This window comes from Ochlerotatus camptorhynchus, unplaced genomic scaffold, assembly GCF_037179485.1.
Source record: "Ochlerotatus camptorhynchus isolate MF236.1 unplaced genomic scaffold, CSIRO-AGI_Acam_v1.1 ptg000028l, whole genome shotgun sequence".
Classification (NCBI taxonomy): domain Eukaryota; kingdom Metazoa; phylum Arthropoda; class Insecta; order Diptera; family Culicidae; genus Ochlerotatus; species Ochlerotatus camptorhynchus.
In genome coordinates, this window is record NW_027040520.1 from 243,795 (window position 1) to 268,746 (window position 24,952).

At 38.7% G+C, this 24,952-nt stretch overlaps 1 protein-coding gene across 2 annotated transcripts in view; it reads left to right on the top strand.

Annotated features, from left to right (window-relative positions):
* Positions 1 to 387: 387 nt before the first annotated feature.
* Positions 388 to 24,952, top strand: part of LOC135708411 (hemicentin-1-like) — a 404,140-nt gene continuing 379,575 nt past the window's right edge. The window contains exon 1 of one of the 2 annotated variants that reach the window (XM_065230515.1): positions 388 to 1,350. The gene's annotated coding sequence lies outside the window, so the exon portion shown is untranslated. The remainder of the gene's footprint in view (positions 1,351 to 24,952) is intronic. The other variant, XM_065230522.1, reaches the window with a different exon arrangement.

The following is a 24,952-nucleotide window of genomic DNA, read 5'->3' on the forward strand; positions in this document are numbered from 1 at the left end:
GTTGTAGAGTTGAACACACAACGTTTTATCTTTCGGTATTCATTCATTAAATCGAAAAATTCATTCTTCACTGGTTTCCTACGGTGTTATCACCCGGTGAGAGTGGTACTTCTTCGGAACAAGCATAACACCATTCATTTGGTTGCTGTATTATGGTTCATGCTCTCATGTTCCCCCATTCTCGAATCATGAACATAACCGGGCAGTTTTGGAGAGAGCGCGCACATAACCCACCACACTTCGATCGGCAGCCTACGATGATGACTGGCGAGAAAAAGGATGGAGATCCGAAAGATGCGCGACGATGCTTCGCGAAGTTGAAAACGAACATCGCGAAGTTGAATGCAAGCTGGAAGCAACGGGGCCACTCAGTACGTTCGTGATCTTTGAAACGCCGAGACGCGACCCGTCGTGTGTTTTTTGATGATTTCGGAAGCGTAGGCTTGGAACGGATACCTTTTTTTGCTTCGTCTCTCGCGTATGTGTGTCGTGCGGGGTGGAAAATCTTTACTGATCCCAGTTGGTGGTACTGAGGGACATCCAAAATTTTCGTGAGTGGACGGTTATTATAGGGTCCTATTCCGAGGGGTGGTCCCATACCGTTGAACATGGATAAGCCGGGAAAATGGCTTCCGTGAGAAGTTATAAGAAGCGAAAATAGTAATAATTTATAGCCGTTTGGGCGATTAAGGACACCGCGCTGAGCCGAGGCGGATGAAGTGTTTTTTGTCCTACCCCTTCCTCAGGATCATGTGTGTGCTACATGCGGTGTTGGATGACTAGAATGATGATTATGCTTGCTGCGGTTGAAAGCAAAGCTGATGATGACAATGATAATGATTATGACGGCTGTCTGAGTGTGTCAGAGAATATACGTTGGGGTATTGATATCGCCTCCGAGGACGACCAGGACCAGCACATCGTCGTTCCGTGGATGCCGGAAGTGAGAGCCGGAAGTGACAGAGAAAAGTGAGGTGATATTAGGAATGAAAATTGCTACGTTCAATCGTGTTTATGTAATCGATGGTGAAGAGAGCGTGTGTGATCGGAGTGTAAAGTGCTTCCCGATTACTCAATAATTTTTATCGTGATTATCATGAGTGTGGAAAAAGAATGCAAAAATTGCTGATGAATGGTAAAATACCGCCAGGCAACCGATTTCACCAGTGATTATAGTATGGTACGGGTGGCGATGAAAAGTGATTCTAAGTGATCGTCGGAGCATCGTGAGGTCGTTTGCTTACGTCGTTGACGACAAGTCCAGCGACATGACAAGAGCCCGACAAAAGTGTTTATTTTAATCCAGAGTGCTGGCGTTCGGTGGGTGTTATCCTTTAATTGAGTACTCAAGTGAGTTCATTTAAAATTCATGGAATAAATTATGCGATATTTTCGCTTTTATGAAAAACCGCGGTTTATCGTCATTTGAGCGGGTGTTGGTTGCTCTTTACTAGCGACGGTATCGCTGTTGTAGGACGATGGCGTTATAACAGATGAAAATTGGTGCAAAAACTTGTCAGCTGCCACTTGTACTGCTATTGCTGCAAATGATGCTGTTGGTTTGAGAAGATCAGGCGCAGAACATTAAATCATCACCATCGAATCGGTTGTTTAATCCTTTCAAGGAATCAACTTATGTATCAAATGCCAAATGGCATCGTGGTATACTTAATGGATTGATTTCACCTGATGGCAGTGTAAATAACTCAACATCAAAGGACGTGGTTATCATCATTGTCGGTGTGTTCGAGTGAATAAGTTTTTGTGTAACGGAATGTTTAACTAATTAGTGTTAATGAAACTACATGTTTGACTCTTACGTATTTCTCGTGAAGGTAAACGTATATTTTGAGCAGAACTTTATGACACATTCCAACACAATGAACGTCACAATATAATTTACGTGATTAGTTATATTGTTCCAATTGACTGATAACTTAAGAGGGTTAGGATGCGTGACTTCTGAAAACTGTGTTTGTGTGGCATGCTAAGTATGTAACTGAATTAGTAACGGTGATGCACAAGAACTGGTATGATAATTTGATAATTTTCTAAGAGTGTGTACGACTTTCAATCGGTGTCAAATCAGCCAGTTTTAAAATAATTTATTATAGTGTGATAATCTGGCTAATGTCGTTCTCTGGATCAGTGTTGTAAATCTTTAACATTCGATAATGTCTGCAATGCAAATTTACCATTGCAGACGTTAACGCTGACGTATCGATGGTTATTGATAACAACCTTGTTCTGGATGATGTTGTAAAGTTGTTTTTCTACTCGGGAATTCAGTATATTACTCAATATGAAATTTGTGTTAATTTTTTTTCCTTGATTTTGTTTTCCGCGCTGAGCACCAATGCTACCGACGCCAGGGAAGCAGCTTCCACACCTGGACCCTACCTATCGACCCATCAACTCATGAACCGGGAACCAACGGCTTTACTTCCCCTCCGAAGGAAGGTATGATCAGACATGTTATGCCTCAGAACATCCCGGCGGCGCCGACTGGGATTGAACCCAGGCCTGCTGGGGTGAGAGGCAATCACGCTTACCACTACATCATCAATACCACATCAACGTTTATTACGTTAAGAACGTATTTTAGCAATAAATTTCGGGATGACATCTTAATGCTATAAATACATACATTCATTCCAGTGATATGGGTCAGTGAGTTCTGCGTGTTAATACAATGGAAGTGGTCCATAATTGTGGGTAAAGGATCCTTCCCGTGAAATCTCAAATCCCGGGATTTTTTACCCGAGCCCCGGGATTTCATGAAAATTGAGTTTCAGTAATTTGTAAATGGTGCCCATGGTATCATTTAAAATTAATTTAAAGAAAATTTAGTCATTTCCAAATGTTAGCAGTTGATTCATGCATTATCATCTTCTTCTTTTTGGTGTTATGCATTCATACCGCACTCTATGCCTGCTTTCAACATAAACAGCACTAGTCGGCCCTGCCGGGATTTTCTGAGGCATAAAATCTCTGATACGCCCTCCTTCGGAAGGGAAGTAAAGCCGTTGGTCACCGGTTCATGAGTTGATGGGTCGATAGGTAGGGTCCAGGTTTGAAAGCAGCCTTCCTGGCGTCGGTAGCATTGGTACTCAGTACGGGAACAAGATCGATGGAGAACAAATCGAAGAAAAAAAAATGTAAACAGCGATTAAATTTAAAGCTTTCTGTACATAGTAATGAATGCACACATTTTTGAATTGTGAGACATTCGCAAGTCACCACCAAGCCCATTAATAGCCCTCTAATCGCCATTTTTGAAATATATGATTGTTATTTGGCTTAACAACTTTAAATCAGCCGAATATCAGTTTACACTATTTTGTTTTTTATTATTTCTGCTTGAAGTTAACGATTTACATAGTTGAAGATGCTAAGCGTCAGATAACAGACTTAAAGTGGTCATTTTATACGATAGATGAGGAGATGAAAGTATAGAGTTGATAGTTCCGTTAAAGTACACGGCAGTATGAAAATTGTAGAGAGTAGAAAGCGAGCAAGGACAGCTTTGAGGAAGGTACGAATCAGGCTGATCATCTCTCTTTACTAAACTCCTCAGTTGGAGAGGGATGGGGTACTATAAGTAAACCACTACTTGACGAGACAACGCGACATAAAAAATAACTTTTTTTTTGCTGTGGTTCGGTATAGAGGCTTTCGCAGTTTTGTATAATGGATTACTGTATACAGTCAATTTTGATCTCACAACTATTGACAGCATGGTGAAGGTTTTATACGTGGAAAAAAGTTATTCATAAAAATCATGTATGAAGCAGTGTATTTTTTTATTATTTACCGTCACACGCAAGGAGTAGCGCTTCAAATCAGTGTTGATAATTTGGGTTTGTTTTGAAAATGTACGCGTTTGTTGATATTTACCAGTGCTTGATTATTCAACCCAAAATCAACAAAATAAGAAACGATCCTCAAAAGCAAAATAATCCATTTCATTTATGACAAAATTATTACTTTGAATATTTTGTTGACCCCACAGCCGAAAACCTCGACATTACCATGAATTCAGCAAGAAACAATAATTTACCATCGATCTGTGTGTAAAAAACAACACGACACGTAATTAAGCGCTATATTAGTGTAAAATGAAAATAATCATTTTCATTTGATCCTCAAAATCATCCCTACCAATATGAAGACGAATATTAATATTGACAATAACACAGGCGATAATAGGGAGCTGCACCATCGGGTTAATCTCATTTTGTTTGCCTCTAGCGGTGGGTTGTTTACATGGACTTAGAAAAAAAAAAAATTTTTATTAAATGTTTTTTTTTTTTTTAAAGAGAGGAAGATTATTAAAAAGAACATAGCAGAAAAGCTTTTTTGGTCCTTTTTATTCAAAAACTCAAATCCACTTGATTCGACTAACAGTCAAAAGTAAACAAACCACTACTGGATGTCAAACTGATGAATGCGGGTTCATCGTGCTCATTGGTGACGGCAGCGTGCAGCATCCTACACTGTAACTGGAAAGTACTCAGTAATTGGTACAATTTCACCCATTTTGATGTAAAGTAGGTTAGCACAGAGCTATGGAAAATCATGGACGGAGGATGGTGTGCAATACTGCGTAAGGGTTTCGGGCGAACTATCCAGTTCATTCAAATCTCGCCGGGGACTGCGACAAGGTGAGGACTCTCATGCCTACTCTTCAACATCGCTCTAGAAGGTGTAATGCGACGAGCCGGGCTCAACAGCCGGGATACGATTTTCACGAAATCCAGTCAATTTGTGTGCTTTGCGGACGACATGGACATTATCGCAAGAACATTTGGAACGGTGGCAGAACTATACACCCACCTGAAACACGAAGCAGCAAAGGTCGGACTTGTGGTGAGTGCGTCAAAAACAAAGTACATGCTAGTAGGCGGAACCGAACATGACAGGATTCGTCTAGGAAGTAATGTCACGATAGACGGGGATACTTTCGAGGTAGTGGAGGAATTCGTTTACCTTGGATCCTTACTGACAGCTGACAACAATGTGAGTCGTGAAATATGAAGGCGCATCATCAGTGGAAGCCGTGCCTACTACGGGCTCCAGAAAAAACTACGGTTTAAAAAGTTTCACCCCCTCTCCAAATGTACCATGTAACGCTTATAAGACCGGTGGTCCTCTATGGACACGAGACATGGACTATGCTCGAGGATGACCTGCAAGCACTCGGAGTTTTCGAGCGACGTGTGCTAAGGACGATCTTCGGCGGTGTGCAGGAGAACGGTGAGTGGCGGCGAAGAATGAATCACGAGCTCGCTGCACTCTACGGCGAACCAAGCATCCAGAAGGTGGCCCAAAGCGGGAAGGATGCTGTGGGCAGGGCATGTTGCAAGAATGCCGGACAACAACCCTGCAAAGTTGGTGTTCGCTACTGATCCGATTGGCACAAGAAGACGTGGAGCGCAGAGAGCACGATGGGTGGACCAGGTATAGCGTGATCTAGCGTGCATTGGGCATGGCCGAGGATGGAGAGCGGCAGCTGCAAACCGAGTATTGTGGTGTACTATTGTTGATTATGCCTTATCTTAAATGTGATGTTGTACAAATAAATGTATGTAGTTAATATTACTCATTAATGGGTATTTTTTAGTTTTAATGGGTTGACCTACATTACTTCAAAATGGGTGAAATTGTACTTATTAATGGGTACTATAATATTAGAGTGTAGGAACATCTAACAACGAATAAAGAAAATCAAATGTTGACCCCACGGTTGCCTTGATAAAGAGCAAGTTGTAATTGAAGTTTTCCTTTATTTAACGTCGGTCCCTGTTCCACAATCTAGAGCCAATTACCGACAGACATTGATTGCCATCCATTGACGGCAATCGAATGTGCAGGAAGGCAGCTTCCACACCTGCGTAGGATTGCATGTTGTAATGTCAAAATTCAAATTCATGCAGGTAGTTAGTCTATCTGTTAAGGTTGTCATTATTTTCAGCTAAGTTGAGTGTAAAATAAATGACTTTTTATTAGCGCTGGTAAGAAGATTTCAACATTTATGCAAAAATATCGATGATCACGACGAACCAATAATTTTATTCATGCCGGTATCTTGAAGATGTTTCTTCAGGCAACTTAGACCAGTGGTGAGTCATAGAAGAGACACTTTAACGGTAAATCGCTTTGAATTGTGCCGTTTTTAGACCGGTTTCTGCGGTTTTGTGGATGGGTTTTTGTGAAGACACTGAAGACTGACTAAACGTGATGGAATGTTCGCAGAACTTGCGGGTTTTGGACCTCGCAGGGAAAACACGATCTTTAGCGAGAGGAAAACTGCGGCGATTTTCGCAGTTCGAACTGTTTATTGCTTCTATGCACACTACGAAAAAGTCATGTAAATTTCGGTTCCCTGAGACCGACACATGTAAGCGGCTCTTTTGACGTAAGGATCAGTTGAAAGAAACGAGAAAATAAATTCAATCATACGTTCTCTTCGTCGAGTTGCTTATGTTTCGGTTTGAGAACACTTAATTTTACATGAAATGTTTGTTTACGTTCCACGATTTACGCCCTATGTGGATTACGTCTCGTGTAAAAGTAGTTATTTCTAAGTGTGTGTACTGTCCTTTCTGTAATTGTTCACGGTTGTCGTTAACAAAAGGTTTAAGAAGCGGAAAAAGACAAAATATTTGGTAGCCAGTTGGGTAAAAATAAGAGCTATTATATGATAAGCTATTACACAAAATAATTATGTAAATTACGTTCAACGTAATTTGTTCAAACGATAAAAAATGGAGCATGTAATGAAATTGTACAAATAATTTCAACATGTAAATTTACAAGTATTCAGTTTCGCAAGTGAACATGATTCTGGGGTTTTTCTCCCAAGTGTTTTTATCCTTCATTTATAACACTTATTGGGGCCTCCCTTAGCTCAGTCGGTAAAGGCGTAGCTACAAAGCAAGACCATGCTGGAGGTGGCTGGGTTCGATTCCCGGTCCGGTCTAGGAATTTTTCGGGTAGGAAAATTTCTCGATTTCCCTGGGCATAGAAGTATGATTGGACTTGCCACACAATTATACCAATGCAAAAATGGTACAGGCATCGAAAGCTCTCAATTAATAACTGTGGAAGTGCATCTAGAACACTAAGTTGAGAGCACGCAATAAGCTAATATGCGATATGCAATAAGCTTGAAATGCGAAGAAGAAGAAGAAGTTATATAACACAACAGAGATTGAAAATGCGGGGGAAAACCATTACGGAGCTGTACATCAAATACACATTAGTTCTACACTCCATGAAGAAACCAGCACTAAGAGCTACAATCTGATTTACGTTTTTATCACGAAGTCGTTGATTTTAGCCATGTAGGTTATATCCATCTTAGCTATCACATCTCTAGTGGACCACGGTGTCTCTGCTATAGTATTATTATTATTTAACAAAATCAATATGCACTTGAGTAAAGGTAACGGGATTGCTCCTGCGCGGCGACATTTTAGGAGAAACTTCTTTCGGCTCTGCATATTACCCAGTATTGAGTTTTTTGTTAGCGTACGATTATATTGTTGTTCAACCTGTGTGTAGAAAAAAGTGCGTGCTGTCTATGCCATGTTTGATTATTAGGGATATTCGACTGGAGTGATGAATGCATAACTTTATTACGGCTTTTCATCACTCCAGTCGAATATCCTTAAATAACCGTGTGATATTCTAAATGCCTCCACACGCATTTTCACAGTCAGGTACACGCAGAGCAAAATTACTACATAGTGGTTGTGTTCAGCACGGTCAGGGCCAGTTTGCTAATCCTGAAATGGTGATTGGTTTCATTCACCACATTATACACTCAAGCGAAAAATGTAAGATTCTATTACAGATTTGCTTGTAAAGTATGCAGAATTTGCAATGTTTCGTGAAATGAACAGATTCTGTAATGTGGTGGCCGGAAGGTTTAAAAAATAATTTTATATTTTTTATGTTAGCTTATTTTACGAACAAAGTTTTTTCCTCCAAATGTATAACGGCCTACAAAATCACCTAGTGCTAAAGCTGGCTAAATATAATAATACCGTGATTTAGAGAAAAATAATTTAAGAAATACCAGGGGGAAACAATTAACGCTAATTTTCTCCAAAATATGTGTTTCTTGATTCATGGGAATCTAGTTCAAGAGCCTGGAAAACAGCTAAAACTACAGAACTATCAGTTACCGCTGACAGATTTTTTTTTGGAGAGGTTTGAAAGAACATCCAGGAAAGGAAATAGTACCTCAGGAAACTTTCAGAGGTAGCTCACATAATCTGTCAAGAGATATAAATCCACGTTAGACTTGCACTTCTATCGAATTGAGCTCTCAGGCAGCAATTTATGTGTGTGAGGCAGTGGTTTGGTCATGTACCTTACACCGTGTTGCCAGATCTGAGTTATCTACATCCCTCAGGGCCTGAGGAAAACAACCCGCGATACCCGTTAGAGATGTCTTGGCGAGCCGAGACCTCGACTATTTGAATTTAATTTATGTGTTTTTAAAACGGATAGATTTGAGGATTTAGTAGTTAGTGTCATCTTGTTTTCTCCTAAGCTGTTAGCTGCCCATCGGTGTACCCCCATGTTTGTCTTTTTCATCAGAGTGTCGCCTAGTTCGAGATCAAGAGCACATTGCTCTCCAAACCTTGTGTTCACAATCCCTACCCTGCCATCCATTTGTTACAAATTGTTACCCCTAATCTCGAGATAGCCACGAGTAATCGACCCCCGCTTTACTAACGTTAGTTTTAATTATTTTGTTATCTATACAATGAATATCGGCTCCGCAAAGCTACAGCAAATGAGCATGGAAAAATAAACGAATTATTAAAAAAATAAATATATCTGCAAAAGTGGCAAGAAATTTCTGAAGAATCCTGAAATAGCTTACAGGGCAAGTTGACAAAAACTTTCAAAGAATGTTTTCAGAAACTTCCGGGGCAAGTCAGCTGAACATTTGGGGGAGAGTCAGAAGGAGGTTCCAGGAGAAATATAAGGAATCTTTCTAAGTCAGTTGGAAGACACTTTCATAGCAAGTCTGTAAATAACTCCCAGATGCTTCAGGAAGCACCCAGACGTCCTTTTGGGAAAAGCCGACATACATTTTTAGGAGATGAAGTAGACATCTTCCTGTGGAAGTCAGAAAAAACTTCCAGGGTAATTCAAAGAACCTTCCGGAGGAAATCGTAAGAAACATCCTTTAAAACTGAGTTATGAGTTCTTCTTACTCTTCCTTGGAGGCGACTTGAGTTTAGTTTTCATGCGTGCCCTCAACTTCCTTGCTTCTGCCATTTGTGATTCCTTCAGCAGCGCCAGCCGCATGACTTCCTCTTCACCCTTTATCCACTCCTTCTAGGTATAGTCCACTATCCCAAATTTGTAGTAGTAATACGCATCGTTTTTGCACTTGAAAACAGGCGGCTGCTGTTTCTCAACAGCGCTTGCTTCCTATCCACTGTTCGGCATTCGGGGACGTCACATCCATCACTACCACCTCTTCTTCCATAACCTCAACCTCATTCCGTTGTTGGTTTCTTCTTCCGTTCGTTCTTGTACTAGCTGCTTTCGAACCTTCAGCTTAGGACAGGAATTCATCTGATACCCCTCCGTCTTATAAAGGAACACACATTGTTGTTCCCTTGATGGAATATGTTCCCCTTTCTATTTAGGAAATGCAGCGTGTTGGGAATCTCCTTTCTAACATCCATATATAGACCTCACACACCTGTAAGCATATCGAGGCCTAAGGCAGCTGAAAATTTCTCTGTTTACCTAGCACAATGTTAGATCGCTATCCAGAACTTCTGGTGGTGGGTCGTAAACTCTCACGTACTGAACGGTGCCCCCAGCAGACGACATGCGTACCTCAACTGACTTTCCAACGGCATAATGGAAAATTAATTGTTAACGGTTGTGTAGCAAACAATAAAGCATCGAATCCACTGATTTGAACTTGATGAACACAGATTTTCCCTTCGCTATGCGAGGGTTGCATCCAGCAATTTCACAAAATTCGCAATGTCTTCCATTGATGGTTTCGCCGAACCATGTGGGAAGCTGAATCTTGTCGTCAGTTTTATTTCCGCCGACATCTTCACTAGTTGTTTGCTTCCAACGGGGTAGCGAACGAACTTCAAACAATGAGCAAGCACCACAGCAATGAGTTTCTATCGAAAAACAGACTATCACGTGACTCGACGAACGACGACGCGTGACGACCGAACAGATGGAGGTGGCTGGATTCGATTCCCTGTCCGGTCGGTCAAAAGCTCTCAATTAATAACTGTGCAACTAGAACACTAAGTTGAGAGCACGCAGTAAGCTAATATGCAATAGGCAATATGCTTGAAATGCGAAAAATAAGAAGACAAAGAAGACAACGAATGAATTGAATGAAAGGCCTGTATTCTACATTGATTGATATTTCGATGTAAAAGTACATTAAATCATCAACTATTTATTTTACCACCTCTGTTAATTTTACCACCACTTCACTTACGGAAGTACAATGCGAATCACTAGCATTGGATCGAAGAAAACAATGTTTTTGTACAGACACATTTTTGTGTGGTTATGAATCAAACGGGAGGGTGACAAATTGCAAGAACCCACAAGGTATTGACTAATCTTCCTAAATTCAATATTAATGCTAAGTTAAAATAATTTCACAATCAAAATAAAAAATTTAATGCTGAGATGGTGGTTGATTTTTAAAATGGTGGATTCAAGATGGTGGGTCTTTGATAGAATGGTTAATACTCCTGAATGCAGTATTGTTGTATATTTATGAGAATCGCAATACAAATTTCAATTGCATGACAGCGGTTAATTTTTTGTTTTTGGTAATTTCAAAGCCTGGTAGTTGCTAAGGATGATTAGTTCGAAGTCCGTTGTTACTAGAGACCGAATACACCTCTGCATCTCCACGGCTTTAACGGGGAGTAAGCAGAAACGGTAACCACTGAGCTACCAAGCCTCGTCTTGATCGCCACATATGACATTGCGGAGGAAAATACGATCTTCATTAAATCATTTAAATTTCTGTAAAATTTTCACTCAGCTCACCCATTAGTATGTAAACGGCTTAGCATTCAGAAAACTAATAAGTGATGAATCACTACTACATTCAAAATCAGTCATGGTACGCTCAGTTGTCTGTTTTGTTCATTGACACACTGAATCTTCCTCCATATGAACATCGCTGTATGCTGCTGGGAATCGATACCCTGGAATAAAGAAGATAGACTATGCAAGCTGTATTCGTGGCTAAGGTGTTGACCAACGATATTGACGCCCCAGATATTCTCGCTGAATTGAATATAGGGAAAATGGATCCCAAGTAACATTGCAGATTTTATCGTGGTTTTATAGCATTCTACAAGTCTAAATCATGGTCTACAGAGCCCTCATAAAACCAAAATTGTTGCTTGGGATGTAATGTCGGCCTAAATGCCCCTAATTTGGGCTCACACATAAATTCAGCAATCGACTAAATTTTCAACAGCGACCAAAAATATCCATTAGTACCGTCCCAATGACGTGTTCATCTAGCTAAAATTGATAGATACCAGATTTTTAGCGATGGGCCCAATATTAGATCCATTGGCCAACATTAGAGCCATTTCCCCTATATGTTCCAAAACGACCTTTGAGACGACGCAATTTCTTGCATTTATCTAACCGTCACACTCGTTATGGACAATATGATCCAATCAGATTCATGACACTTCGGTTTAACGAAATCGCCAGCAGATTTAACTTCGATAGTTCTGCCACCACTCTGCAACGCCATCTTAATAATAATCAACGATATGGAATCGAACAATAATGCAATTGGTCAGTAGGGTTTTTGATCTCATTTCCGTCCTACTAAGCACAACCCACGTTTTACCTCTCTTTTCTGAACGAGTTAAAACAAAAAATGAAATATTTCTGTCAAAGATGACTTCTAAATTTATTCACCTTTCCATACGTGCCGTTGGATTTGATAAAGAGTCACAAATTGTTGAGATATTGTTTAAAATCTAATACTGCTTCTTGATTCTGAATTCGTTCTACGAGTTTCAATTCCGTCCTAACGCATTGAAACGCCATTAGATTTTCTTCGTCCTACGGACAAACATTGAGAAGAGGGGTTTAGTTAGGAGTGCTTCTTTTGTTTTGAGAACAATGAGCGTAAATAATCATACAATTCGCTCTAATAGGATTTACGTTGTAGCTAATGAACTAACGCATCGGAACAACCCTATTATTGATTTGTGCATGGTGAAATCATTGATATTATTGATCTTTTCTGATCGATAGAACGGAAATTGGTGATTACAACGAAGTAGTGCTCTACCCTATCTGTCCAATAATTAACTAGGAAAATGAATGCTGTTTTTTTTATTCCATGATTCGCCATCATCTACACGACATTGGATCCTGCCATCTGACGAGTGACCTGTTTGCAGTTGCCAACTAAAAATTGTTTTAATGATTGATTGAACTTATTTATGTTTTATTTATAATCTGTATACCATATAATGCCTTGTGAAAACGTTAATGTGTACTGTTTTGTGAAAAGATATGGGGTTTTTACGCCTTTCTTAGTCAAATGTGCTATCTCAAAAAGGCTTTTCCCCATCCCATATTTAATTTAGAATTGACGTCAGATGGAATTATATAGAATAAATAAATAAATAAATAAATTTCTGCGATCAAAGAAAATACGAACAAAATCAGTGCGTTTTGTATGCATGTGAGTGAGTAATAAATGCAAAATGAATCGCTTTTGTCCATGCTTGGGCTTAATTTTTTCGCCGTATCTCAAAATTAGAATTGAAAACAACTTGTGCAAACAACAAGGGATTTCAACAACACTCGGGACCATTTCAACTATGCTAGGAGTTCATAAATTGATCAAAGGAAGCATAGCGAATTTCTTGATAAAGCCACAATAATTGTGTGATATGATCCCGTTTTGAGCATCAGATACTTTAAACCATAATCGTATAATACTACCAACGAAATTCAATGAATAACATACAGCTTTATAAAAGCCATGTGAAATCGACGGTAAAATTTGTAAGACGCGATCGCAAATTAGCCAGAAATATTAAAAATTATTGAGTCACATTGTTAAGCATAGAAAAATAAGATTTAACGCTTAAAATCAAACGGGCTCGTTGGGTCAATGTGTCCGCTCAGTGAGCTGATGAACGTTGGTTTAATTCTAGACTCTTCCACAAATTTGACATTGGTTGATTTTCAATCGCGTTTACTTAACAATAAGAGTAAGACCCTTGCCACTAAAAATGTTGCATCTTTCCCGCGACCCTTTAGAAAAAGCTCTGCACATCTCTTAAGTAAATGTAAGTGATGGAAACGTTTGAGAAAACTCACCATGATTATTTTGCATGAAGTTTTTCCTAGGTGATTTTCTTGAAATATTGTGATCTTTTCCAAACGCCAAACTAACAATCATTAATTGCAAGCTTTTCAGAGATTTTAAAGCATTATACATGTCTAAATCATGGTCTACAGAATCTTCATAAATTAAAAATTGTTACTTGGATTCTTTTTTCCAGATCCCCACTAATTGAAGAACGTTGTCTGAACAGTTCTAAATCGTTGAAAGACTTATCCTCTCTATCTGAGCAGCAAAGATTGATTCCAAATTCTGGAGTTTTTGACTGTTGCGATGACATGAATGTCGTAGAATGGCTTGGCCGTTCTATTCAAAGGAGCATTCGAAACGTTACCCTCTTATCCAAAAACGTTTCGATTGTGATTTTGGATCTTCGTCAGAAATTAAGTAATTTATGGTTTTTGTTCTGAATCGTTTAGTTATTGGTATTGCTTGGTGGGTGTTGGGATCGAGGGGGTTGGCACAATAAAATCTCAATCCAAAGATGCTTTAAAGACCAGCGTTTTCAAACGGATCCAGTGCTTTCAGATTCAGGGTAAAAAAAAATACGACGATATCCAAATTATGGGTGGGCATGAATCAGATACGATACCAGGAGGGGCTAATTAATTAACTTATTTAATTAAGATACATTTGACACTTCCGAGTCTCTCCTGGATACGTATCTGCTCCACCAACATCATTTTACTTTCCTTTATTTAACGTCGGTCTCTGTTCCGCAATCTAGTGCCAATCACCGACGGACATCGATTGCCATCCATTTGACGGCAATCGAATGTGCAGGAAGGCAGCCTCCACACCTTCGTAGGATATCGCACCCATTCATCACATGAGCCGGGACCAACGGCTTTACTTCCCTTCCGAAGGAAGACGTGACCAGAGATTTTTATGCCTCAGAAAAATTCCACCGACCTCGACTGGGATTGAACCCAGACCCATTGGGGTGAGAAAGCAGTCGCGCTTACCACTACACCACCAACGCCGGCATCCACCATCATTTTGGATTTCATCATTTTTTTTTTATAAACTGAATCTGAAAAAATAATTGTATCATTTGAAAACTTGGGAGTCCAACACTTTGAATGTGGTGAACATTACAAAAAACAAAATAACAATATATTATTTGGAATATTCACCGCCACCAAGGGACTTTATTATAATAACTTGAAACTAGTGCTTCGAACATTAAATGGCAACTTAATTAAATCTAAAACTGTTGAGAGTTGGAGAGTACTGTTTATCCTTCAGTAGTTCAATTTTTTAGGAAGACTTATAGCCTCAACGTTAGCCTATAGTTGAATTCCCAAAAAGGCCTCCATTCATTGTTATTTTAGGACTAATGGGAACGTGCCCGGAGGCCGACGACGTTTCAAGAGTTCTCGACCGTGTCACCATCACTTGCCGTAATCAACGTTCGAATCAATCAAACCGATTCGAAAAAATGCTCTTCGATACCGACAACACCTGTGTCACTGTACGCTCCCACGGGTATTACTCAAAAAAGGTTCGGCACAAACTGACGGCAGCTTCCGATAGCCGTCGACAATTTCAAGTGATTAAACATTCATGTTCTGCTTGTTTTAAAATCAATCTCCTGAACCTACCATTGAGCAGCGGGGTAATACCAGCTAGGGCACATGCACACAATAAGTTGGCTGTCTGTATCCGGCAATGGCATTGCGCTACGCTACGGCCACATTTATGGCACTGACCAACCGAGTGGCATATGCCTACCAATACCTACCGACAGAGCACCACCCTCGGTGAAACACGTGAAGAGGTGATTTTCAGCTAGAATCACAAGTTTGCTCTACCTATACTTCTTTTTTATATAAAGCTGACCATGGAGAACAGCGCTGCTCTGCGAGCTGTTGACTCCCCAGTGGGGTAAAATCCTAGTGCCAATCGATTAAACCTCAGAGAGTCCGAGACTTGCACATGAAAAAATAACATAACAAAACATTCTCACGCTAGGACGCGGCACTCGATCGTTCCATATTGACACAGCTCTGTACAAATTGAGCTTAAGGCACTATGGGAGAGAAAAAGAATCCTTACAGAATTTGCAGCACTACACGCAGTAAGTTGTTTATGCGAGGAGGAGAGTCCGAGAAAATCGTTCCTATTGAAGCTCAGAAGGGTGTTTTGAATGGGAGGCCATTTCTACAAAAGACAAAAAAAAAAAACAACAAATGGGTCATTTCACCGAGATTCATTTTGCCATCTTTTCAACTTGCGCAACCGTGGTTTGGTATTCTCGTACACGGTGTTACACGACAAAAAAACACTTTTCAAGCGACCTATTTCAGGTTGTTAGTCTAGTCGAGTAGACCATGAAATCATTTTTGAAATTGTTCTAAACCCCCCCAAAATATTAAGTTGTTGCTACAAAACTGATTTTTGGTAAGTAACCGTTTACTATCATTAGTAATTCAGTAATTTTACAACCGATTTTTGTTTTTTAAACTATTTTTCAAAGCAAAAAGTCAAAGCTTCATATTGTGCATTGCTTAAGAGAGGATGTGCTTTTAAGTTTCTTCGTGACGTGTTTGTTTTCAGCTGGTGCCTGCTAACTAATTTTTCAGCTGTGTTATATTGTGGACTAGAGATAGGGCTTTACTAACTAGCTAAATACCCCCAGTGGGGTATCATTCAACCTAATTAAATTAGTTATTAGCAATCGTTTTATTTCCAAATTTCTGCAGCATTTGTGATTTGTATGCTGCTCTCACTTTCTCTTTTGTTTCCCGGCTTGACATTGATCGCTCATGATCTATTGTTCAGTTGGTGTGATGAGCCACGCTTTTTTCACGTGAGTGTGGTGTGTTCTTAAAATAGTAGATACAACAAACACGTGCGATCATGTAATGTATGAGCTTGGCTCTTGACTGATTGGAGCGAATGACCAGTGTGCCTGCAAAGAAAAGTTGAAAATGATATGGAAAAAAATATTAATCATGCCTTATTATCGTGCAGCTTTAGAATTGACTAGTGGAAAATATCCGTGGAAGCTACAAAGGTGGTGCAATTTGAATACGTAATGTATGGTTGTGGAATTGGTACCACCAATACCGATATTACTGGTCATACCGGGTAGTTTTCTGGTTCCAAAATAACGGTACTGCCATGAGAAAACATCCGTATTTTTGGTACTAGTAATTTGAAAAATGATAAAGCAAATTTAAATATTCAATAATAAGCATTTTGTTTTTAAAGCATTTTAAGTATCACTGTCAACAATTAATAATTTTTCAATATTTTTTAAAACGTCGTGAAAAACCAAGCATGAAACATTTAATAAAACATCGTGAACCAACAAACTATGAAAATTTTGTAACTGAAGGATTGTAAAGAAGGTATTTCATTATGGATATTTTGCCAAACATCTTTAAATATTACATAATATCATTGGAAAAATCAAAGTATTTTCAAAAATTAAAACATGTAAAAAATTTAGCTTTTTGAGCTAATGTTTGTTCTCCAAATATATTCGTTTTTATAGCTAATATAAGTATGGATAAAAAAGTGGTGCCGGTGGTGTAGTGGTAAGCGTGATTGCCTCGCCCCAGCAGGCATGGGTTCAATCGCAGTCGGTGCCGCCAGGATGTTCTGAGGCATAACATCTCTGATCACGCCTTCCTTCTGAAGGGAAGTAAAGCCGTTGGTCCTCGGTTCATGAGTTGATGGGTCGATATGTAGGGTCCAGGTGTGGGAACTGCTTCCCTGCGGTCGGTAGCATTGGTGCTTAGCACGGAAAATAAGATCGACGGAAAACAAATCAAGGAAAAAAAAAAGTATGGATAAATATCAAAAAATATATTGATATATTGACCCAAGTTTTCCGGTCCCTAGGGTTCACCATACTTCAGTAGAATCAGTTTAGAGTTGTCTTGAAATTTCACGACAAAATTTAGTTTTCGCATGTACTGACTTCGCATTTTGGATTTGAATAATCATAATACTACTCTTGATAACAGGATATTCACGAGATTAAATAAATACATTTTTTAAGAGCCACTTTAATACCTTTGGGTTATTTGTGACTTTTATTGCAAAAAAGAATTGATGTAGTGACCGAGGAATGGATGTGAAACACTACAGCAGTACGGATGTGAAACACTACACCACTACGACCTCCTTGAACGTTTTTTTCTTTCGATATTTATAATCTTAAAATCCCTTCCCACGCAACACACTTCTTCTATACCAGTTTATATAATATTTGTATGACTGATTTTGGTTGTACAGAAGTTTACTCAACATAATTCTTTGAATTTGTGTTACATGGGTTGATAATGTTTTTTTCCGGTATTACCGTCGCAAAAATAGTCCGGTACTGACAACCCTAGGTGCGTGTGATGAGTTTAGATTTTGTTAATGTTGAAAAATGTTTCGTTTTGAGGGAGAAAATAAATGTTGCGATCACGATTGAACACACAAGTTTGGCACATGACCGATAAGATTTAGATGTGTTGACACGTGCGTATGCGTTCTCCCTAATACGATCATGAAGGCAGCTCACTCAGGTGTTGGGAGACACAACGACGAGAGTCAATTGCGAAAAGGGTACACGTCTGAGTCAAATGATGTTTCGAGATTTTTTTAAGATGCGGAAGAGTGGAGAATGGTCGTGGTGGTCCAGCGAATTGCGAAGGACTTCCTTCGTTTCTGAGGGTTTCTTAATCATGACTGCAAAGCGCCTTAGAATACAAAGCAACTTTATGCACGCATCGTACAATAACTCGACAAAGAGAGTGTAGTTATCCCATTTACATTGCATATTCTTTTTCAAAGAGTGGTGGTAAAATTCACACTCCGTGTGGCGCAGAGACAGAATAAAATACAACTTTCTTGTCTTCTTTGTTGTCTTTACTTACCACGACAGCATGCATATAAAATGAGAAAGCGCACAACAAAGAAGCATTTTGTCTTTTTGTTGGGTTTTTCATTTGCAACCCTACACGCGTTTTGTGTTGGAGCGGTGGCTAAACTTTGCGTTTTCGTTATTTCTTGGTGTCTTTCTTCTCTTCTTAGCTCGTTACACTTACGCAGGCAGAAAGGGTCACAAACTTTGCACTTGACTGTATATAACTTTGTGGATTCCAGAGCGCATTGCGCACATTGAATGATCAGATGACAGCCCTGCTTGTTGTCATCATTGATATCGTTTATGTTGATGTCATCATTGTTGATGTCATCATTGATATCGTTCATGTTGGCGACGATAGCGCAATGGTAAACGTTACTGCTTTTTAACCCCAGTGTGTCTGACGTAAAACAATCTCCGGTCACGTCTTCTTTGATAAGGAAGTAAAGCCGTTGGTCCCGGCCCATATGTTAATGGGTGCGATATCTACTCAGGCATGGAAGCCCCCTGGCATTCGATTGCCGTCAATGGATGGCAAACGATGTCCGGCGGTGATTGGCACTTTGGCATCGTTGTCATTGCTGCTACGTAGATAATCGCTAGTGAGATAGAACTCGGTCGAAATAGTGCGATAACAATGGTTCTGTCCCTTAAATATGACGTTTGCTTGATGTGGGACATCATTCCAATTGAATAGCGTACCCGTGATCAATCGTCGTTTGTAATGGTTTGTTGTCTAGTCCAACCGTTTTTGCTTATTGAGCAGGGTTTATTCCAAACCCCTTTACATGATTGCTTTCATAGGGTCACTTCAATCACATCAAAACATCGCACGTATCATTCATGTGAGTTTCTAAAAACAATACATTTATATTTATCAAAACTACTAGATATTTATTTATTTGTAATTATTTCAACGGATCTCTTAATGATCTAATTGAAAGTAAACTTAAATCTCATGTAGAGGAAATGTCGGCTTCGGCAAACCCTTAACCTTTTATCATCAGGGGGTAAACAACATCCTTGAGAGCCCAATTTTGGCATGTGGATACATTGTGTTTCAGAGCATCTATTGGTCAAATTTGAGTGCTCTAGAACTTTGTTTACCCCCTGATGATAATAGGTTAAGGTATTGCCGAAGTCGACATTTCCCCTACATTATACACAACAAAATATTGCAAAGTACACAAACACTATGGATAACAAACTAATATTCTATTCTATTACTGCTGAGGTTTCCAAACATTATTCTGAAACTCCCGGAAGCAAATCCTAGCAGACCAAGTAGATGAACGAAGCGGAAGTCATTTAAAACAAAATTCAAAATGATAATTCACCACCACGTCACGCCACTGCCACCAGCACTTTTTCATACGCTGCCACCGCTGATTTGAAGTCGGCTTGATGGTTTTTGATACACTCCCGTTATAATTTTTGATACGCCAAAAATGTACATATTTGTTTTTATGCTTATAAATTTTGGAAGACGTGTTTCTCGCCAACCACTGCAAAACATTATTTAAAAAAGGACCAAATGAATGATATATTTGCCATAGACCGGATTGTTTGAACAAGTCATCTGGTTCTGGAGATACGATCAGAATACGTTCAAGTGAGTACGTATCCATAACCGAAAGCCATAAAGAGTAATTGGTTGAGCCAAAGCCCATCATGCGAAACTTAGTCACCTAATAGTTCAAAAACAATATCGTTCAGTGGTTGTCATAGAAAGTGCCAAGGCCCATAATGGCCTTGATTGTACAAGTACCGCTTAACATACAGACAGTGCTGATTAAAGGCTGAATAAGTCATTTTGTAGCGGAAGAAGCATATTTTTTAAGCTCTTATTCTTTGTTCGGCAGGAATCTTATGGGAAGTGGCCCGATTATGACACAAGCTTGCGTGTGCTCATATAATAATTTGAAATATCATTGGCGGTCACGTCGACAATTCCTAGGTTGGGTTGTTAATCGAACCCATCGCCTTCAGTTTGGTAATACCGTGATATAACTGATTATTTCATACAGGATGATTATAATAATTTTAAAATTAGCGTTAGAAAATAGTTTTGATACTGTTCTGAAACGTTGCGATGGTGTTCTCTGTAACAATTTTAGAATGTCGATATCTGCAACATTTCACATATAATATAATATTTTGGGTTAAATCCAATTAAAATATGTGACATTTTGGCAGCCATCACAGTGATACACAGAAGCTCACTGCCAAATTCAATGGGTTCTACGCCACCGCCGCTGACGAAAGTATTCTATTCGCATCTTGCCGAAAAGTGATTTAAACTGAGACAATCTTCTTGAAGTCGGAATACAGTTCAACACAGTACAATATGTAGCTCAATCTCAGAACCATATGATGGATCTCTCATCTCTTCTGCATACATAATTTCCTTGCAAAAACCAAAGAGTCAACGAATGACCGAGTTGCTGCATTGATTTTCTGACTTTCTCCATTACAGTCTTACTCAAACAAAGTTCTGTCAGCACTGATTTATTGATTTATTTGACAAACTTGAAGCATTCATTTTGACTTCACCAAGCGAAATACAGAACCCGAGTAAGTGTAGTATAATCCTTCGTATTTTTAGTAACGAAAACAAAACCACCCAACAGAATGAAATTAATTCAACGGATGGCTTTCAATTAATTTCCTCAGTTTAGTTTTACTAATCCCACCGTGCAGAGAATAACTTCCACCCGAATACCCTCCCTCTCGTCTAGCGCTGCAGGCAGACCAAATGAAAGGATTAACCACCAGCTCGGTCGAAGGCCCCATGTGACTGGTGTGTATTTATGCGAATGAATCGAGCCAGAGCATATGTTGTGTGTGTAGGTATTTGCCGGTAGCACGTTAGCGTGTTTTGTATATACATTTATATGAGTATGCAAAGGAACTCTTCTAGACTCCCTCACAATCCATAGGTGGGTTAGCTACAAGCAGAAAGAGAAAAAGAACGAAGCCGGATAATGACGCCAATAAAAAATTGAGGTGATTAAAGCTCCAAAGGAGGGAAATCCCCCAGAGTGCGGGCGAGGGAAAGGATAGAACACAAAAAATAATCACAGGCGCAATAAAAAGTAAATAAGTCATGAAAAGTGTCGTGCTATAATAGCGCATAAAGGAAGGGCGAAAACACAAATCCTTCCTGGGAAAATGCGATCGAGTTGGCAGGGGCAGCTGAAAGAGGAAAAGGATTCGTTGGGAATAGTGTTTTGCTGGAAGGGACTGTGTCAAACCGATGTTGAACACGTGGTTCGCGATGTTGTTGATTTTCTCGGGGGGAAAAGTGAGGGTGTGGATGGATACAAGAAGCATATTAGAATGGTAGGAGTAAGGCAAGTTGAAATGCGTAAGAGAACACGAATATGTAGTGCAGACAGGAGAGACAAACCAGAGGACCGAGAAAATTGCTTCATTACAGAGTAAAGCTCAATTAGTGCGGGTCGTGTGGTTTTGTTGCTGATGATGTTGATTTTAGCGGTTCCACAACTGCAAGATACAAAAGAAAAAAGTTTTCTTTTCCATACGATCGACGCCGTGGGCTATTTTCGAATTTCGGAGTTTTTCCTTTTTAGTCTCCTCTTGTAGACACCCGAAGAAGTTAAGGAGTAAAGTGCCGCTAGCCTTCTAAGAAATTGGAACATCAGTGTTGGAGCAAGTACGTGTGTGTATTGTATGAAAGCTAAATTAATATAAAGTGCTTTTATGTTTGCCGGAGACCTTAGCTAAAAAAAAAACAAGATTCCAGATAGAACATTAGCCACATAAGGACACTAATAATAATCGTCATGCTATGCAGAACACTAGTACTTGGTTGGTTTTTTTTAGTTTGGAAAACATAGGATTCTCCTATAGAAGTTGGAAAATATAGTGAATACAAACATGTATATTTGTTGTTGCTGTCATTATTTGTAAATCAATAACGTTAAGTCTATTCGGAACTTTCTGGCTTCAATAACGTATGCGTACCAGTAATACACATTCAGGTAGTGGTTCTAGGCCATTCGTTTTCGAGTGGGGTAGCTCATAGCAAAGAATTATAAATTGTGATTTTTTAGGAACTGGGATACCCCAAAAAACGGTATAGAAAGGTCAACATCAACAATCACCAACGATAGAAGGGAACAAGGTTAGCTTCGATATGTCAAGAAACTATCGTACCTTTGTTGTAAGTTGTACTTCATAGCTGACGATTAATAACTTTCGCAACATCGGTGTGAATTTCCATATAGATTTTATATGTTTAAGTTTTTTTGTGTAACTTGATATCCTCAGTTATTTTAGTTCATTTTCCTTTGCACAGCAAAAAAATAATTTTGATATCACGTCAAAGTGGATGCACTACAATCATGTCGAAAATATGGTGTAATATTACTTGCTAAAAAGGACAACATTATCATTAATACAATGCATGAACTGACATTACGCTGCTTTTACTGCATTTGTTTATTTATGTGGTCATAAAAATTACATGAAATTTTCGACATGATTGTAGTGCATCCACTTTGATGTGATATCAAAATTATTTTTTTGCTGTGTGCGTAAACAACAATTTCCCCTGAAAATTTATATATTTCCCATTTAATAATTTCTTGACCACTTTAAATGAAATAGCTTACAACAATATGCTTGTAGTGTTTGATTGTGTAATGTTTTGGAATAAATTTTCTGAACTTTTGAAATTTTCTACAAATATGTGAAGTGAAACCCATTTTCTGAGTTTTACTGGATAGAACCCATTTTAAAATTATTTAAATGTGTCCCAAATTACGTACAACCTTCATAAAATAAAATAAAAAACTAGATGCATATCCGAATCGATTGTTTCATCAAAATTGGTCAAGAAAGGCAAAGAAGTCAAGACCTGTTGGGAAATTTTCTTTAATAAAGATAAACAACAACAACAAAGCCTGTAAGTCCAGTTTCCTATAAGCTACACCGGGGCAAGTGTGACCTGAAAATGTGGTACACACTTAGAAAAAATCATGTAAATTTAGGTGCTCTGAGAGTGAAATATACGAGCGTCAATTTTGACATAAATTTGAGTCAGTACAGACTCGAAATATAGGTCAATCAAACGTACTTTTCGTCGAGCAACGAACTTTTCAGTCGCGGAGCACTTAATATTACATGACACGGTTGTTTACGTCTCATCTTTTATGTCAAAAACGGATTCCGTCACGTGTAAAATTAGTTATTTCTAAGTGTGTCGTTCCAATAACAAAAGTAATGATTGCTATCTGAATATCACATAGCATAAGAGATTCTATATGAGAAATCATATAGATTTCATTGGACACATAACGTTCATGTGATTTAATGGTGCAATTTCCAATCATGGGATCACATGAAAGTTATGTGAAATTCACATGGATATTTTCCACTGGTTATGTGATTTATTTTATGAGTGTAGGGCTACCATTTCCGTGTTAGGGTGGTCTGAAAAATCTATTTTTTTTTTCAAAAATGCCTTCACATTGAGGGTCTGTTGTTAATTCTTATTTTAGTATTTTTAATTGAAAGATCATTTAATTTTTCATACCGTATCAAAAAATTAGCGATATCCAAGAAGTAGTTTTGGAGATACATTTTTTTTAAATAAATAATCATTGTTCCGCAATATCTACACCACACGTGCATGGAAACGATGAAGACGCAAGGTAGTTCACAATGCGTCTCCATCGAGTCACAGCAGCTGTGACTAACGAAATCTATGAGTAACTTACAAGCTGGGTGCAACATTCAGTCTAACCTGTGGGCTGTCCATAAACCACGTAGACCAAGTTTTAAACATTGCAGATCCTACCTTTCCCCTCGTACACTAAAATTTTAAACCGTTTCGTTTCAATACTCCTCCCATAGGTCCCTTTCCATGACAAGTTGCGAAAAAATTGTTGAAGACACTCGCAGTGAAAATCAAGAAAAAGCATTTGTAACGTATTTTTTTTCATACAATATCAAATATCGCTGAGTGTTTCATATTTTTTCTTAAAACTACATTAAAACATCTTTCATTTGAAGGGTCAATCGTAAAAATCGGTTAAGAGGTTCAGAAGTTGTTAATTTTTGACAAAAAGGCATTTTTGAAAAAAAAAAAGATTTTTTGGACCATCCTAACACGGAAATGGTCACCCTTATGGCGGAATAAAAAAATACGAGTCTATTATTTTTTGATAAAGAAGAACTATACCAATTTTCATGAAATTCTGAGACTCACTATAACTTTTTTCTATGGAACTGACGAATACGTATATTTTTGAAAATGGAACATCCAAATACACCGTTACGCTTCCGAAAATATCAGATGTTTAGTGTAGCATTTCGCATACGAACAGTACAGAAAAAAAAATATGTAAAAAATCCAAAGCATTTGGGTGAGAACGAATAAGTAAGGTTAAGCAATTCCAAACTTTTCATGATGAAATTGCTGGATAACTACTACTCTGAAACCTCCGTTTACGAAGTCTTTTTTTTACGCAGTATTCAATTTACGTCCCTCTTTTCCAAATAACGAGTTTTTTTTTGCGATTATGGGAATCTGGGAAAAACTATGAAATATCCCACAATATGGGTATCTTTGGAATCGGAGTGAGATGTAGGAACCGGAAACTCATGTCTGACGCCATTTTGAAATCCAAGATGGCGGAATC